Here is a 6,000-nt window from a genome sequence, read left to right as displayed (position 1 = left end):
TATGTACTTCTTGGGCCCTGCACCCCTGGGCCTATGCATATCTGGGGTGCTGTAGTCCAGGTGCCATGCATATTTGGGGCCCTGAACCCCCATGGGCTATGCACACTGGGGCCACTATGCTATCCAAATCACTAGCCTGAGCCCTGGGGAGCAGGAGTACGAGCAGCATTGTCAGGGCACAGCTGGGGAGGGGGCATCTGCCTGGGCGACAGGTTACACGTTTGGCTTGGCACCGGGAATCCAAGGCAGGAAACCTCAGGGCCATGTGCTCCGGGGTGTGGGTGAGGGCTCTCCCATCTCAGCACTTGATACCCCCGCACACATCAGCTGCCGGGGGGGAGGGTGGAAAAGGGGAGTTGCCATCTGAGACCTCTCAGCCCGTGAGTCCATTCTGGTGGAGCCATGGGCATCGTAGGGCTGTGCTCACACTGTGCAGTGCCCTGAACCCTGCTGAGCGGGGGGAGGTGGCTCAGCTGCTAAGAGGAAGGGCCCAGTTGAGGCCTGTGCTGTGGTCAACTCGGCCTCATCTTAGCATCTCTCTGCAACAGGAAGGCTCCTGTGTCTGGCTGGGGCCTTCACCAGTTGCAGGCTCACAGACTCGCTTGCCTGCTGACTTGCAAAGCAACACCACCCATCTCTCTCCTTGTGTCCCAGTGAAGGAGCTGGAAGAAGGTTCCTCTGTGGCTAGTCGCCCTGCAGAGTCTGGAGCAGTGTGCACATATGGGACAGAGCTGACTCCGATGCAGCTTGCATTGAGACCCCCCCACACCCCGGTCTGTGCACATGCCTGTTGTGGCATGTGGCTAGGGCTAAAACATCCACTGAACTGACTTTGTTGGCCTCTTCTTCCAGGCGCCTGGGTTGGAGAAGAGATGGGGGTGGAGGGGGACGCTTCAGTGTGATGTTTCCACCCTCCAGGTGGTCCTTGGCCATCTTTGTTCCTGGGCGGGGGGAATATCCGGGCCAACTAGGTCATGCCCCCCACAGCTGAGACCCTGGAGCCCTGCCCAGCTGGGGTCTACCCGTTCTGGGGCCAGGCACAGCTGGGGACACACCTAGCTGGGACCCCCCTGGTCCCCCTAGCTCCTGTGCACTGCTGGGTACCGCGCACATCTAGAGTGAATCTGGGGGAGATGGTTCAGTAGCTAACAACAGAGTCTTAGCTCTCACCCTGACTTGGTGCTACTGTGGTGGGAGTCATGACTGGGAGATGCTGGGTGCTGAGCTTCCATGGGATTGAGCCCCAGCACCTGACAGGATGGACTGGGTATTGTAAAAGGGGTTCCAGGGTATTAGGGGCCGAACACCCACTGAAAGTTAATGGGATTTAGACACCTCACTCCTACAAGTGGCTTTGCACATGCCAGCCTGGCTGTCTATGATGGTGGTGGCCAGTTCTAAAAGCCCTGGAAGGAATTATACACTGACAAAAGCTGAATATCACTAGACTCCATTGATTCTGGCAGACAGAAGATGGAGTGAAATTAACAGGCAAACATGGCAGAGGTGAAGGCACGAACAGGCCTGAGATACTACAGCCATGGGTACACTGTCATGGGATGGATGGATGGGTGGAGAGGGTGTGTGGGGAGGGAGGGATGGAGACTTCCATATGTGTAGGGAGAGAGGGAGAGATGGATGGCAGGATGGATTGATAGAAGGTTGTGGATGGGGAGGGAGGGATAGAGTGAAGGGGTGGATGGACATAGAGGCTATTATCAGAAGAGAGATCCTGAGACATGAGGCGTGCTATAAGAATCCTGGTGTAAGACCTAAGGCCCGAATTTAAATCAGGCTCTTCTGAGTTAAAGTAAAGTTAGCAAGAATCAGGCTATGACCAAAAGTCAGGCCCTGTTACTAAGCAGATGCCTGCTTGCAGGTTCACTGTCCAATACATGAACTTGCCAAATCAGGGCTGGCATGGCAAAAAAAAAAAAACAAACAAAACCACAAGCAATCCTACGCACTAATTTTTCACACAAACACATTCCAGAAGGATGATGCCAGAACATCCTAATACAAGGTAAACACCCCCAATACAAGTTAAACACACTCCCTGAAGATGATACAGGAACACACTGACCCTTCCTAAAGACAAGGTCAGGATGATAGGGTGAAGGATAGAGATGTTTTGAGAAAACCAACAGGTAAAGTGTGGTAACTAACCACATCAGAGGGGCAATATGTAACTTGTTTGTATCGATGTATAAAAGGGGGGTCATAGAGGGGGGTGACTTTGTCCAGCTGAGGGGGGAGCAGAAAGTCCCGCCCTCACTGAGTCGAGTCCCTTGTCTCGGGCATATATGTATTGAGTGTACCTGTAGCACATATACGGCATTAATACCATGCTCTGTTAGCAATAAACCTGGCTAAGAGCCTCCCCCACTGAACCGAGTCTGTGGTTTTCTTGGACAGTTCGATAGAGCTGGTGCAGGACTCACAGAAAACACACACAGCCAACAACTGACAACACTGGTGACCCCGACTGCTGATCTGATAAGTAGGTGAGCTGCCCTCTGTAGGAATCACGATATAACAGAATGTTATTCATAGATTCATAGATTCTAGGACTGGAAGGGACCTCGAGAGGTCATCGAGTCCAGTCCCCTGCCCGCATGGCAGGACCAAATACTGTCTAGACCATCCCTGATAGACATTTATCTAACCTACTCTTAAATATCTCCAGAGACGGAGATTCCACAACCTCCCTAGGCAATTTGTTCTAGTGTTTAACCACCCTGACAGTTAGGAACTTTTTCCTAATGTCCAACCTAGACCTCCCTTGCTGCAGTTTAAACCCATTGTTTCTGGTTCTATCCTTAGAGGCTAAGGTGAACAAGTTCTCTCCCTCCTCCTTATGACACCCTTTTAGATACCTGAAAACTGCTATCATGTCCCCTCTCAGTCTTCTCTTTTCCAAACTAAACAAACCCAGTTCTTTCAGCCTTCCTTCATAGGTCATGTTCTCAAGACCTTTAATCATTCTTGTTGCTCTTCTTTGGACCCTTTCCAATTTCTCCACATCTTTTTTAAAATGCGGCGCCCAGAACTGGACACAATACTCCAGCTGAGGCCTAACCAGAGCAGAGTAGAGCGGAAGAATGACTTCTCGTGTCTTGCTCACAACACACCTGTTAATGCATCCCAGAATCATGTTTGCTTTTTTTGCAACAGATTCACACTGTTGACTCATATTTAGCTTGTGGTCCACTATAACCCTAGATCCCTTTCTGCCGTACTCCTTCCTAGACAGTCTTTTCCCATTCTGTATGTGTGAAATTGATTTTTCCTTCCTAAGTGGAGCACTTTGCATTTGTCTTTGTTAAACTTCATCCTGTTTAACTCAGACCATTTCTCCAATTTGTCCAGATCATTTTGAATTATGACCCTGTCCTCCAAAGTAGTTGCAATCCCTCCCAGTTTGGTATCATCCACAAACTTAATAAGCGTACTTTCTATGCCAATATCTAAGTCGTTGATGAAGATATTGAACAGAGCCGGTCCCAAAACAGACCCCTGCGGTACCCCACTCGTTACGCCTTTCCAGCAGGATTGGGAACCATTAATAACAACTCTCTGAGTATGGTTATCCAGCCAGTTATGCACCCACCTTATAGTAGCCCCATCTAATTTGTATTTGCCTAGTTTATCGATAAGAATATCATGCGAGACCGTATCAAATGCCTTACTAAAGTCTAGGTATACCACATCCACCGCTTCACCCTTATCCACAAGGCTCGTTATCCTATCAAAGAAAGCTATCAGATTGGTTTGACATGATTTGTTCTTCACAAATCCATGCTGGCTGTTCCCTATCACCTTACCACCTTCCAAGTGTTTGCAGATGATTTCCTTAATTACTTGCTCCATTATCTTCCCTGGCACAGAAGTTAAACTAACTGGTCTGTAGTTACCTGGGTTGTTTTTATTTCCCTTTTTATAGATGGGCACTATATTTGCCCTTTTCCAGTCTTCTGGAATCTCTCCCGTCTCCCATGACTTTCCAAAGATAATAGCTAGAGGCTCAGATTATGAAATAGGGAACCCCCTTCTCCCATCCTTGAAAATCTCCACAGACTTATGTGGATGTAATGGGATGTCAGCATAGGACGTCCATATGAATTTTAAAAAGATAGTGGGGAAGAAACATAGAATGGAATCTGTAAGGCTAGGTGAGAGACTGCAACCTTGGAAAAAATAAGAGTAAGTTCTGACTGGAGGTTAGATCTCATGGCAAGCTCGACTGGTTGTTGTTCATTTCTCTGGATCACCAGTAGCTCTCTGTCCTACTTTCCTCTGCAATATCCATCTGTCTGTCTTCCTATCTGCCACATCGATCTGATCTTCTTCAACATCTATTCACCATCGATCCAGTCATCTTTCTGCATTATCCATCCATCCATCCTTCTGCAATATCCATCTGCCCATCTTCTTGCAATATCCATCCTTCCCTCTACCCATCTATCAATCTATTGTTCTGCAATATCCATCAATCCATCCATCCATTCTTCTGAAACATTCATCCACCCATCCTTCTGCAACATGCATCTGTCTTCTCATTTGCCATGACCATCTGTCCATTGTTCTGCAGTATCTATCCATCATCTGTCACCCACTGGTAAATCTTTTCCCGTAATCTTGTGGCATAGGGTCACTGTTTGGTCACTTATGTCAAGCATTTCTTAATCCTATGGCCTAGTCTGGCTAAGCTAAAATCGTATAGGCCTCAGCATGTAACACGGCTATCCCTCTGAAGCCTGTAGGCTTTGCATTTCAGCCCTCCTTATTGAGGTACCTAATACAGGTTGTACTTCCTTTATCCGGACTTCCCTGGTCCAGCAACATCCCTGGTCCAGCATCGTCGGTGACCCCGTGGGGGTGCTCCAGGGCTGGAGCACTCACAGGGAAAAGCCGACAGCCCCAGGCTTAGAAACTCCTCCCCCACCCTCCCAGAGCGTCAGAAGCTCAGAGTTAAAGCTCAGGGTAGGAGGGGGAGGAGCAGGGATGGGGCAGTGCTGGGAGGAAGAGGCAGGGCGGCTGAAGAGCTTTGCACTGGAGTGGCATTGACTGAGAGGGGATGTAGTGCTGTCCCGGCTGTGGGGCTCTGCAGCTGCCCTACTTCTTCCCCCCAGAACTCCCACCCCTGCTCTGTCAGTGCCGGCCCCTCTCCAGCCACAGCAGAGCTCTGTGGCTGGCAGCAAAGAGGCAGACATGGACCTCCCCTGGTCCTGCAAATTCCCTGGTTCGGGACCGGTAGGCCGTGAGGGTGCGGGGCCAGGGAGGTACAACCTGTACCTAATTATCATTTCTAACTACTGATCGGTCTTATCTTTCTATAATCCGACAATGTAACTCTATTTAGTATACAATGATTATATATGACATAACATATTAGTTAATCATAACATCGCACAATAAATGAACAATCAATTAAAATCATTGGCTACACATCCATCCATCCATCTGCAATAGCCAGCCAGCCATGCCTCTGCAATGCTCAACTGTCTCTCCAATCATGAGAGAAGAGATGAATGCTCCCCTTTATGGCATCAGCTTGCGCAGTCTTGATCCACGGGATGTATTTGGATGCCGTGGTGAAAACCTGAGGTGCTGACCCATCAGGTTTGCCGTAGGAGACAATGTCCTGGGCCTTCCTGTCACAGACCAGGGAGCCTCCGGAGTCGCCTGAGAAGTAAAAATCAGGTGTGGGTTTACAGATGTCCAAACAAAGGGCAAGCTGTATTCTATATTCACATTCCTGAAATCCAGCTCTGTAACCCCCTTCCTGGGGTCTTACGGTCAAGTCACTCAAGATTTGCATGGAGTTCCTACCCCAAGGTCCAGGGATCCAGCTAGACCATGTCCCTGATTTCTAGAATCTGGCCAATTCCTGTGTCTGATTTCTAGCATCCATCACAAATTTCTTTAACCTGCTCAATTCCCATCCCTGATTCCAAATCCTAATATTCAGCATCTGGCTAACTCCTGCCCTTTATTTCT

Source organism: Trachemys scripta, chromosome 12 (genome assembly GCF_013100865.1).
Source record: "Trachemys scripta elegans isolate TJP31775 chromosome 12, CAS_Tse_1.0, whole genome shotgun sequence".
Taxonomy (NCBI): Eukaryota; Metazoa; Chordata; order Testudines; family Emydidae; genus Trachemys; species Trachemys scripta.
Note: the sequence above shows the minus strand (reverse complement) of the source record.